General features: G+C 51.3%; 1 protein-coding gene across 1 annotated transcript in view; it reads left to right on the plus strand.

Annotated features, from left to right (window-relative positions):
- ARHGEF17 (Rho guanine nucleotide exchange factor 17) overlaps positions 1–12,766 on the plus strand; it is a 1,051,814-nt gene that overhangs the window by 364,808 nt on the left and 674,240 nt on the right. The window lies entirely within an intron of this gene.

Below are 12,766 nucleotides of genomic sequence, written 5' to 3' on the forward strand. Positions count from 1 at the left end.
GTGGTAGGCTGCCATCTATTGGCATTGTTAGTCTGCTCGCTGTTCAAAATAGATTGTACCTTTTCGACAGACGTTTTTTGTAATGTATGTTTCGAGGGGATTGGGTCCTCCGACGTATTCCATATCTATGACAGTAATCACCACAGCTGTGCTGCTTCGGAAACTTTTTCGGCGTCTGCGTCCTGCGTCGATGACGTCGCTGCGCCGCCGTCGAGGACCTCCTCCGACGTCCGACGTCATCCGATGTGATAAGTAGGACGCACGACGCCAGTAGCCTCAGTTCCGTTTTTTCCGCAAACGTGTTGCTTCGTGTTTCTCGGTTCTAGCCTCGACTCTTTGGAGTTCTGTTCTTTCTGGTTCTTCGAGCCTGTTCGTTTGTGAATGTTCCTTCGCAGCGATGTCTTCCACTTCGTCTTCAACCCCGCGTCCGGGCTTCAAGAAGTGCGGGGTGTGTGGGTCCAAGATGTCGGTGACTGACTCGCACGACGCCTGCCTCTGGTGCCTCGGGGAGGCCCACGACACGGATGACTGTGTCGACTGCCTGTCGCTCACTTCCAAGGCCTTACGCGAACGTAAGAAGAAATTGTCGGTAGGTCGGGTGTCCAAGCCCCGGAAGTCGAAGTCGGCGGGGCTTTCGACGGATGATTCGAGGGGTGACTCTCCGCGTCATCGTCGGAGGTCTCGTCGGTCTTCTTCTAGGAGTCGGTCTCGCCACTCCTCTGCCTCTTCGAGGCGTTCTCGGAAGCGCCGTCACCGGTCGCCTTCCAGGTCCTCTTCCGAGGACTCTGCCCGGCACGTCGGTTATCCCACCAGCCGTGCGACGCCGGAGGAATGGGCTTCCTTCGGGAAGAAAATGTTGGCGATTCTTGAGTCGCAGGGTACTCAACCGTCCGCGCCCCCGAGTGGGGTCGGCCGTGTGAGGTCGAGAGACGCCGCTCGCAAGAGTGGTCGGCACGAGTCACGGGAGAGGTCCCGTTCGGACAAGGAGGCTCGTTCTCGCCGTACCCGTTCCAGGTCCCGGTCCTCGACGCGATCGAGACCGTGTGCACCTGTGATGTCTTCGAGGAAGACATCGACGTCTGAGGCGTCGAGGGCGTCGACAGGCTTTCTCGAGGCTCCGGCTCCGAGGAAGTCGTCGAAGCCGTCGACGTTCAGGTCGTCGAGGGACACGCTCGGGGCTCCGGCTTCGAGGGCTGTGTCGACGCCGCCGATATTGGAGGCGCTGCATCTGACGTCGACGCCGATTTCCTCGACGTCGACGCCGATCCTCTCGGCGCCGTTGCCGGTTTTCTCGACGGCGGCGCCGATTCGCTCGACGCCATCGACGCCTTTCGTGTCGGAGGTGCCCCGTGTCTCGGGTGTACCCCCTAGGAAGGCTCTGGCTAAGAGCAGGCACTCTCAGGTGCCTTTCCACCACTTGGATTATATTTCGGAGGCGGATGAGGATTCGGTTGGCCTGGTTCCTGGTCAGGTGCCGGATGACATTGTCTCGGGCCATAGTCAATTTGACGAATTGAGGCAGTCGCTGCATGATGCTAGTGGTCTGGACACCTCTCCGGAGGTGGAATTTGGTCGGCCTGAGCCTGGCTCCCATGCCGATTCCTCATACCGGCGCCTTATGGCTAGGGTGTCTGAGTATCTGGGATGGTCTGCTCCCCCAGGGGAGTTTGTGCAGGATGATCTGACGGACATCCTTGATGTTGGTCCCCCATCTGACCCGGTTCTGCCATTCCATATGGCTTTACAGCGTAGGGTGGCGGCGGCTTGGACTGCTCCGGAGAGTCTCCCGGCAGTGGGCAGATCCTTGTCGCGGAAATACCGTCCAGCCAGTGGCGACCCCTGCTACTTGACCAGGCACCCCACTCCGGAAAGTTTGGTGGTGCAGGCGGCCACGGCCCCGGCAAAGCAGGCGTCGTACCCTACCATCCCTCCTGATAGGGACGACAAACGTTTTGATGGCTGGGCGAAGAAGGTGTTTTCTTCTGGTGGTATGGCGCTTCAGGCGGCCAACTCCATTTGTGCCTTGTCACGTTTCACGCACACTCTGTGGAACTGTGCTGCGTTAGCGGCTGAACATATTCCCGAAGGGGACGAACGGGATGGTTTCCTTGCTTTGGTCCAGGATGGTAAGGATGCCATGTGTGAGTCCGTTCAGTCGGGTTTGGACTTAGCTGAATGCGTCAGTAGGTCCATGGCGGCGAGCACCGTGATACGCAGGTTTGCGTGGTTGCGGAAGTCGGGGTTTGCTCCTGATGTGCAGTCCCGGCTCCTCAACATGCCCTTTGATGGTGAACATCTTTTTGGCAGCAAGGCTGACGAGAGCCTTGAGAGGTTGCAGACCTCAAAAGCTGCAGCGAAGTCGTTGGGCGCTGCAGTTCGCCAACCTCCGCCTTTTCGTCCTAGGGGACAGCAGTGGAGGGGTGGCTCCTTTCGCTATTACTCGTCCTTTGGTAGAGCGAGAGGAGCTGGCAGTCAAAGGGGCCAACGCAGGGGTACCAGAGGTGGACGACAGGGTACCCGTGGTGCCAAGGCCGCTCGGGCAGTTGCCTCTTTGCCCTCGGGTAACGCCGCAGCCGCTCCTACTCAGTCATGAGGCCTTGTCCCATGGTTCGCCGGTTGGGGGAAGGCTGGCGCAGCATCTTGTAGAGTGGCGTGCCATTACTTCGGATGTGTGGGTTCTGGAGATCATAACCCACGGCTACTGTCTTCCCTTTCGGCACAGGCCTCGCGACAATCCACCGGGGAACCTCTCTTTGAAGTGTCCGGATCCGCTCCTTGCGCAGGAAATTCAAGCCCTGCTGGAGAAAGGCGCCATAGAACTGGTGCCTGTAGCGGAGAGGAACAAGGGATGGTATTCCCCTTATTTTTTGATTTCCAAGAAAGACGGGGGATTGAGACCCATCATGGACTTGCGCGGTTTGAACAAACTCCTCAGGAAGGTCAAGTTCAAGGTGGTTACTCTCTCTCAAGTCCTCCAGGCCCTTCAGCTTCAGGACTGGTTGGTGTCACTCGACCTCAAGGATGCTTACTTCCATGTGCCGATCCATCCCAAGCACAAGAAGTACCTGAGGTTCGCGGTTGGCGACTCGCACTTTCAGTTTCGGGTCCTGCCGTTCGGTTTGACCTCCGCCCCGAGGGTTTTCACCAAGCTCATGGTGGTGGTGGCAGCGCATCTCAGGCAAGGGGGGATTCACGTCTACCCCTACCTGGACGATTGGTTGATCAGGGGGAGCTCTCCCGAGCAGGTCCTGGATCATCTGTCCGTCGCCTGCCACTCCCTTCACAGGCTGGGCTTCTCCCTCAATTTAAAGAAGTCCCATTTGACGCCAACGCAGAGGCTCCAGTACATCGGAGCAGTGCTCGACACTTCCCTGGGGCAGTGTTTTCCTCCCCAGGTGAGGGCTCTTCACATTCAGCAGATGGTGCGCAAGTTTCAGCATGCCCAGACGCTCCCAGCGTTCGAGTTCTTGAGGTTGCTCGGCCTCATGGCGTCCTGCATTCTTCTGGTGCCAGAGGCTCGCCTGCGAATGAGATCTTTGCAGTGGGCACTCAAGATGCAATGGTCGCAGTCCTCCGGCAGGATGTCGGACCCGATTCAGGTGCCGCCCTCGGTCGCCCGGGACCTTCTGTGGTGGGCCGTCGAAGGCAACTTGATGAAGGGGGCTCCGTTTTGGCTTCCCTGGCCGGAGGTGACGATCGTGTCGGATGCATCCCTCACGGGATGGGGAGCTCATGCCAACGGGCTGACAGTCAGCGGTCGTTGGTCTCCGTCGGAGTCCAGACTCCATATCAATCTGTTGGAGCTGAGGGCCGTCAGGCTAGCCCTGAGGGCTTTTCTGCCGACTGTGCGAGGGAAGAATGTCCTGATCCTGACGGACAACACAGTGGCCATGCACTACCTCAACAAAAAGGGGGGGGCAGGGTCACTTCCTCTGTGCAGGGAGGCGATGCAGCTCGAGTTCTGGGCCATCCAGCAGGAAGTTTCGATCTCGGCAGTTCATCTGGCCGGAGTCGAGAACGTGACGGCGGACGCTCTGAGCAGGCAGTGCACGATCTCTCACGAGTGGGAGTTGGCTCAGGAGATTCTCCTGGAGATCTTCGCCCTTTGGGGGACCCCTCAAGTGGATCTCTTTGCCTCCAGTGTCAACCGGAAGTGCGAAAGGTTTTGCTCGCGGGAATTTCCTCCAAAAGGAGCCTTAGGAGACGCGTTCGTGGTGGAGTGGTCGTTCCCGCTGCTGTACGCGTTTCCTCCGGTCCCCGTCATCCCGCAAGTGCTGCGGAGGTTACGGAAGTTCGGTTCCCGGATGATCCTCATTGCTCCGGCGTGGGCTCGGAGGACGTGGTACCCGGACCTTCTCGACTTGTCCATCTGCCCTCCACGTCGTCTTCCCTACCGAGACGATCTGCTCTCACGGGAGGGGGGTCAGGTTCTCCATCCAGAGGTCGGATCCCTCAACCTTCACGCTTGGCTTCTGAAAGGTTGAGGTATAAGGATTGGGACCTCCCTGAAGACGTGATGGAGGTGTTGCTTTCGGCCCGAAGGCCCGCAACTAAGTCTCTGTACCGTTGCCGTTGGCGTAAGTTCTGCGACTGGTGCAGAGTTCAGAATGTGGATCCTTTTGCATGTGACATCCCCATGGTTCTGTCCTTTTTGCTTTCTTTGGCCCACAGGGGCTTGCAAGTGGGTACCGTTAAGGGTTACCTGGCGGCGCTGTCCATCTTTAAGCGCTCATCTGAAGAATGTTCTTACTTTAAAATCCCTTTAATTTCACAGTTTCTGAAAGGGCTCACTAATGTGTTCCCTCCGTCGCCTTTCCTGGTGCCCGGTTGGGATTTGAACCTTGTTCTTAGGTTTCTTATGGGTGCTCCGTTTGAGCCGTTACATTCTTGCCCTTTGAGGCTGTTGACTTTGAAAACTGTGTTTTTAGTTGCGGTTACTTCCGCTCGCAGAGTGAGTGAGTTACAGGCACTTTCTGTTAAGCCACCCTTCACTGTATTTCACAAGGACAGGGTTGTCCTTCGAGTTCGTCCTTCTTTTCTTCCGAAGGTAGTGACGGAATTTCATTTGGCCCAGAAGATTGTTCTTCCGGCATTCTATCCTCCTCCGCATCCTGGTAAGGAAGAGGAGAGGCTCCATAGGCTTGATCCTAGGAGAGCTTTGAGCTTTTATGTTTCTCGCATGTCCCGGGTCAGAGTGGACGATCAACTCTTTATTGGTTACGCTGGTAAGCGCTTGGGGCAAGCTGTGACGAAACAGACTTTGTCCCGCTGGATTATTTTGGCCATCTCGGAGTGTTACCGCTTGGCGGGCAAGGACCCTCCGGCTGGCTTGCGGGCCCATTCTACCAGGGGCTTGGCTGCATCTACTGCCCTGCAGAGGGGTGTTCCTATTCGCAACATCTGTGATGCTGCCACCTGGGCTTCAGTGCATACATTTGTGCGGCATTATTCCCTCGATTCCATCAGAGGGCAGGATCTGGCCTTTGGCAAGGCGGTCCTTTGCTCTGCTATTTGATTGGCTATTCTAAATTTTGTTTCTAAATTCTTTCCCTCCTCCTTGATTTGGTACTGCTTTGGGAGTCTGTCATAGATATGGAATACGTCGGAGGACCCAATCCCCTCGAAGAACAAGTTACTTTCTTACCTGGTAACGTTCTTTCGATGGGATGGTCCGACGACGTATTCCATATCGCTCCCGCCCTGCCTTCCCCGCTGCAGAATTTCTGTTGCGTTTGCAGCTTACGTTCCGCAAGGCTTTGTGTCGGACTGGCAGTTGACTATTGTCACACGTTCTGGGGGAAAAAAGGCTACTGGCGTCGTGCGTCCTACTTATCACATCGGATGACGTCGGACGTCGGAGGAGGTCCTCGACGGCGGCGCAGCGACGTCATCGACGCAGGACGCAGACGCCGAAAAAGTTTCCGAAGCAGCACAGCTGTGGTGATTACTGTCATAGATATGGAATACGTCGTCGGACCATCCCATCGAAAGAACGTTACCAGGTAAGAAAGTAACTTGTTCTTCTGCTTTGCTCGTTACCTCTGAGCTGGGAAGACAGAGGTGTGCAAGTGAGAGTACACATAATAATTAGGATCTAATGCATCAGACCTGTTATCTATAAATGTATAAGGAGGCTCTTAAATGGATTGTAAAAACAATCGCACCTTAGGTGACAGAACCACAAAACCTGTTTTCCTACCTTCAAGGCCCAAAGATTGCTACAAGATTCTAAATGAGACACCTCATCAAAGTGATCATGGACATAATCATTATCAAGCGCATATATCATCAATGAAATGATACCAGATTAACGTGCAAGGATGTACGTTGTAGATGTCAATGTCCACCTCGGCTTCGTTTGAATGTTATTGGTGGTCTCCGCAAGTCTTACCAGTCTTTGCATTTTGATGCCTGGCCTTCATACGTGGTTCTAAATCTTCCTTGGTTTCGATAGACTTTAGGTGCTAGCTTGCTTTTCAGGCTTTGCCCATCGGCGAAGCTAGTTGAATCTGGTGCACAAAGGGTTTTCTGGCCCGTCGCCTGTTAGGATGATGAAAGACTCCACCTCCGGCATGATTCCAATCACCTATGCATGTAGAAGTACATAAACATGTTGATAGAAAGTGTCCAAAGTTGGGGCCGATTTGATCACGAGGAACTTCCAATGTCTAAATTGATGTTGATGGAAGCTGGAGTAGTCGTTCAGAAAACAGTGTATTGCACACCTCTTGCCCTACCTGTGTATTGACGGTTAATGGGTTCTTCCTTTGGTATCAGTTTTCCTCCGTTATGTTGTGTTCTTGGGTCTTGCAATAGGCAGCTTCTTCTATTTGCATGGCCTCTTGGCACTTCAAGCACTACAAAAGTGGGGTGATGTGGTTAGCAGTGTAGTGAGTGGAAAGCATGTTTGCATTTTCCAAAACATGCGGTGAGGTGTGTTTTGCAGAGGGAGATCTCTGGTGTATAGTGGCTCCAGGCTGGACGGAATCCAGAAGCATTATTATGGCTTGTGCATCCATGATCATGTGGAGGCATTTGGCGCATTGGTCAGTGTAGCGCAGTGGCCCGCAACCTGCATCTCTCCAGATGTTTTGGATGACAAATGCCATGATCATTCGCCATTGACTATGCTGGGTAGGGACGATGGGAGACATGGTCCAAATCATCTGGTGAGCTAAAGCTTGCAGAGCCTTGTTGTATCGTTTCCTTAGGTGGCAGGTGTTCTGGGCGACATGATCCTTTGAGGGGGGCCACGCTCCCACCATATGAAACCTCTGTTTTCTAGTTCTTCCTTGGAATGCAGAGGTCAGCCTCAGTTGTCATCTCAGGAGGTAAAGAAGAAGGTCCCTCTCAGTCAGACACTATCTTCCTAACACAATGGTGGGGGCACTGGTATCCAAACCCAAACAGTCATGGACTCACACAGGGGGGAGGGGGGTTTATATCATAGGGGTAGGGGAAAGACTTGGCCAGAGACTAAATATATTCCTTGGTATTGTACCAGGTAGGGAATGAGCCTTCTAGGTGTCCTGTGGTTATCTGCCATGTATCCATTTCTGTTTAGTAGGCCAACAGGTTGTTGGACGCTATTCATGCTTGCTGCTGCGGCCACCATATGTGTAATGTGATCTTAGCAGAGGTCTAAATATTCCGTCTTGATCTTTGGAAATCTGGTGTTCTCATGGACCGCCATCTGTTGGTGGCCTTCAATACTCTGGATCTAGAATCGCACCATCCAGTTTTTCTGACACAGAAAATGTTGAACCAATGCTGCCATCTTGGGTGTCCAAAGTAATAGGATATTTAATGAAGGATTTCAGGCAGGACGGCTCTCCCCCGCAGCCCACATCCTGCCCACCGGGCTCATGCATGACTCCACTTCTAATTCCTCTGCATGATCTTCAGTGTTGGTTACATAGAATACCTCTCTTCTCGGTCAGTTGGGGAGGACGCCAACCACTTCCGTTAAGTAAAGGGTACTCGCTCATCTGCCCAAGAGCTGCATTTATTCCCTAGGCTAATCTAATGGTACTGGGCCCAGTCACAAGCATAGTACACATTAACAAGTCAACTATTTTAGTGGTTCAAAATTTGTAGACCAGGTGCATTAAATCCCTAAATTGCCCCTTTCTTATGGCTACTAACTATGCCACATCCTGATAATCACTACAAATAAAGCCGAAATGTAATTATTAAGTCCTTTATCGCAGCATGGGAGGCACAGCGTACAGGTTGAGGTATAGGTCCTACAGCACAAGCGTGAACCTTAAGCCAGAACTCTTGCCATCAATCGCACGCAAGAGGCTATGCAGATAGAGCTGTGTCGGACGTACCGTGGACGTTTGTGCGGTAATGTACTTGCCTACTTGCACCTGCTGCGTCTTACAAGACTTCCCCAAACCCCCACCACAACTGGTAGCCATTGTAGGTTTGGGATGCCACGACTGAAGAGAAATGGCATACATTTCCCTCATTAAAGTATCACATAGGCGTGAAAGTAGGGCAAACTGAGATGGTGCCGAATACGCAGGACTGATTCAAATCCGGCGCTGAGATCAAAATGGAGTAGGAGATCATTCCTAAGCGTTGCGGCAGGAGTCTGGAGCACTGTACACCTGCGCCTAGTGTCGCCAGAGCGTAGCAGCTGAATCGTCGGTCTATATGAGGGTACTGTGACCGGAATCCCCCAATGGTGTAAGTCTTGTAGATGGGTGTCCCTCACCTGTCCACTGGAGAAGAGCTTGGGCACAGATGCTCTGGAGGATGGAGCAGGAAAGGGGCCAATCACCTGGGGACAGAAAACAGAGACCCACTGGACCAGCCTCCTCCATAGCGTTGACGTACCCCCGTGCTCGTGCAGCATTTACAGTAAGCAACCAGGGTAGCAACACCGTAAATGGTCTGGGAGACCTGGAAGACACTAAAACAAGCACAAATATCGGTGTGTTGGCCAGGGGAGTTGCTAGGTCTGGAAAAGACCCGGGGCTAAGCTGATGTCGGAACTGTCGGGACTGGGGGCTAGCTAGTCTTTTGGCTGTAGCTCCTGAGATTCTATCCGGGGCTACAACCAAAAGATCAGGGGCTATAGCCCCCTTAGCCCCCCCCTAGCAACGCCCCTGGTGTTGGCTCGTGCTCAGGTGGATGAAGATGCGAGTCTTCAGAGCTTTGAGGAAAGGGAGCAGACCAAGAGAGAAGTTTGAGAGTGTTTAGCTGGACAGAGCGTCAGAAGGCTTGGTTTGCGAGTTTGTATTCTTGGTCAATGTGAGGGTGGTGGGGAGTCTGGACTTCCACCTTGTGTTCTAGGAACCGCTTCCAGTGCAGTTTCTCATGGATTCATGGGCGTTGTCTCCAGTGGATGGCCTTGTAGGTGCTTCTGCCAGTTTTAAGGTTATGGGGCACTTGGGAAGAGCCAGTAAAGGCCAATTAGTAACGGTTTATGTTGTCCGATGACTAGTCGGCCCTGATTGGGGGGGGGGGCCAGCGAGGCTGGCATGGCCTCGGTCAGCGTGGGAAGGAATTAAGAGCGTGCACCACAGTTTAGACGGTTACGTAGAATTTGGCAGCTAGCCCAATGATACTCCTATTAAATAATGGAAATATATAGCTTGGTGGGCAGTCGTATGAGGGTGGGGAATTGGTATGGGAAGGCGTCTAGATGGCAGGTTGGATTACAGGGTTGAAGGGGTGTGCTGTAATGGGGAAATGGCGTATCACGACTGTACTTTGGCTTATTGTTGGGACTGGCAGACTTGATTTTACTACCCCATGTCATGCATTATGTTTAAAAATGAATACAAATATTGAAACAAGCAATGGAAAAATGAAAGTCTGAGGCTCACTGTCAGTATCTGAACATTTTAACTACAGTGGCTTGTGCCGCAAACTAACTATTCGTTTTCACTGAAGGGCCAGAGAAAGGAATCCCGGTTAACAATTTGGCTTTGTCCAACCCCACCACTAACGCCATCACTTTCCATAACCCCTCTACTCCCTTATTTTCAGTTGACTCCACATTTCTTCTACTTTTTACATGTGGACCAAATGGATATTTCTGTTTTTGTTTGTCGTGTCCATTTCTGAGATACGCCTTTGCTAAATATCTTTTGTTTCGTATCCACAGGGATCAAAATTGCTAGGCGATAATTCTACCAGGAGCTACTTTTGACTCCCGGGTCAACTGGTACATGTTTTTGTTCAATTTTCACTGATGATTTTCCTCTTAAGCTTGCTGGCACGAAATGAGCAAAACACTATACCAAAAAAGTGTTCATTCGCAAACTGTTCAAAAAGGATTCAGAACAAAGGCAACTTTTCAAAGCTGAACAGAAATGCTGGGCATGTGCTTGTGGGGCAATGCAGCGAATCATGCAGGAACAATGCAAACGTTGTTATTGGCAAAATCGGCATGCTGTCAGCAGCAACCCATACAAAGAAAGGCAGGTAACCCCCTCAAAGCATAGACACCCAGGGCTATGACCATGAAAAATAGAAAAAGTGGTGTCATATGGGATGAATCCTATCCTAGTACCCATTATTACAAACATATGCCAAGGCTATCCAATTACTTTATCAGTGGAGATGTTGTGCTCATAACCAGAGAAAATTCTAACAAATGTATTTTTGCTAGATTTTAAATATTTTAATATATCTTCAGAAGGTAGCCTACTCCCACTTATGCTTTCTGTCCTCTCGACAAGATCATTACCTTTGCTACCAGGACTCTTTGAACTCCCTTCCTTCACACCTACTTTCTCGTACGATCACCAGGCTGGATGCCAGACGATGCGAAACAGGGTCAGATTTAAATGTCTTCTCCTGCTCACAAATCTATCCTCCTCTATCCAACTTCTACAAGCCTTCTCATAATCTCTCTTCTGCCTCTTTGACTACTCTTATGGCTCCTCGTCCTCAATGTGCTTTGTCTCGCTCCCACTCCTACTATCGTTTTGCTCCACTTGCATGGAAGTCTTTCCCCCGGACATCCGAGAAACAATCCACACGGATTTGTTGAAAACAAAACTAAAAGCCTACCTACTTGCATCTGAGTTTCCCTCTTAACTTACCGCTCATCTGCCTGCTAGCTAAAAAAAAATCTCTAGTCTCTAACCTGCCCTTGCCCCTTACTTTCTCTGCCTCTATTGTAGCACTTCACTCATCATGGTTGCATCCCGAGCAAAGCTGGCCATACTGCCTACCAGCACTTAAAAATCATTGTCCTTAATCTATGTATAATTATATTTGCTCTTTTATAACACGCTTAATACTGCAGCTGGTTTCTAAGCATGAGTCGAGGATTTGGACCTGTGTTGCTATGCATTGTCTTGCTTCCAAGATAAACCTGTTGCCCCCGAGCTATCCTCCTGACCCAATGTCTATTTATGTATCATTCCACGGTAACTGTTCCATTTATTCCTCTCCACAACCTGGTCAGAATGTCCCTCAAACTCGCTGCTTCCCGTCAAATCAGAATTCTTATCTATTGTACGTTCTTTTGTGATCAAAAGAGCATTGTTCCTCCTCTATACAAATAAAATGGGTAGATGCGTCAGCAAGTCATCCTGAACACACCCCCAAATCATTAGTAGCACTTCTGGAATGTTGCATGTGACTTTAGAGCGCAATGAGATCTGTTGATGTGAGAATGGCCTCCGATTTGATGATCATAGAATGACTCCGGGATGGTCTCTGGTGTTATTGACACCAGGGCATGATGCACACCCATCCACTTGACCGTAACTTTGCTTTTTCGGAATGTGTATCCAGGAGCGATGGGCCCATCCTTTTTAGGACGACGGCTCTTCTTCAAGGGCACTACGCTATACTTTGTATTTTGCATAGGAGTTGTGGCACGCTCTGTACTTGCCTGCTTGCTGGATGATGCCCTGCACCCAGCAGCTGTTTCCAACAGGTGCTCATCGGTTCTTTATTTGGACCCCTGGTCTACGGCAAGCAAAAGCCTGTGAACCTTGATAGCATCTAGCCATTTCTTTTTGAAGTGGTTTTAACTGCTTCGTCAGGGCACCGCTCCTCGGGCTGGATTTTATTTTGGGGTGCTTGGGCACCGGTTGTGTTTTGAGGTTAGTTTCCCCTGATGGTGGCAGTGCCTCACGAAGGACCTTTTTTTGAGACAGACTACGCTCTGCAGGAATGCAGCAGCAATAACTAGGAGGGTACATACTCAGAAATGAGTCTTGGGAAACAGAGATGAGGCCATGCCACTCACTGTCAGCCTAGATGGAGCCAAGGACCTCAGCCGCACAGGATACCCGGTCCACCATTCGCTCGGCGCGAGGAATTTTATGCCAGCTCTTCTGCTTGCAACCTTCTATTTTTAGTAAAGGCAAAACCTAGCCTGTTGGTTTTTGGCAGAGTTGTAATGACCCAGTTCGCTTCAGCCGCACCTCCCGTCACATGTGGAACCCGGCCATGCAGCAGCCGCTGTCTCGCCATGGCTTTATTCAAAGGGGTTTTAAACAATGCTTGGAACTGCCCCAAAGTGGCACTTAATGCATAGACAGTCGTAAATGGAATTTTTGTTTGATGTTTGCATTTGTGTCGGGAAGTGCCTGGATCTGGCGGACAGCCGTCAAGAGGGGTGGTGGGTCGGGGGGGCATATATAGGAAGAGAACTAATATAGCTATGAAATATATATGCATAGGGATAAACGCACCAGCCGCCCCTTTCCCCTATTCATTACACATTATACTTTTAGGACTTTCACAAGCTGTAGATCACACATATCTTTCCCAGACATTGGTGTTTTAA

The sequence above is a fragment of the Ambystoma mexicanum genome, chromosome 7q, assembly GCF_040938575.1.
Source record: "Ambystoma mexicanum isolate Mex_15411 chromosome 7q, UKY_AmexF1_1, whole genome shotgun sequence".
NCBI classification, from domain to species: domain Eukaryota; kingdom Metazoa; phylum Chordata; class Amphibia; order Caudata; family Ambystomatidae; genus Ambystoma; species Ambystoma mexicanum.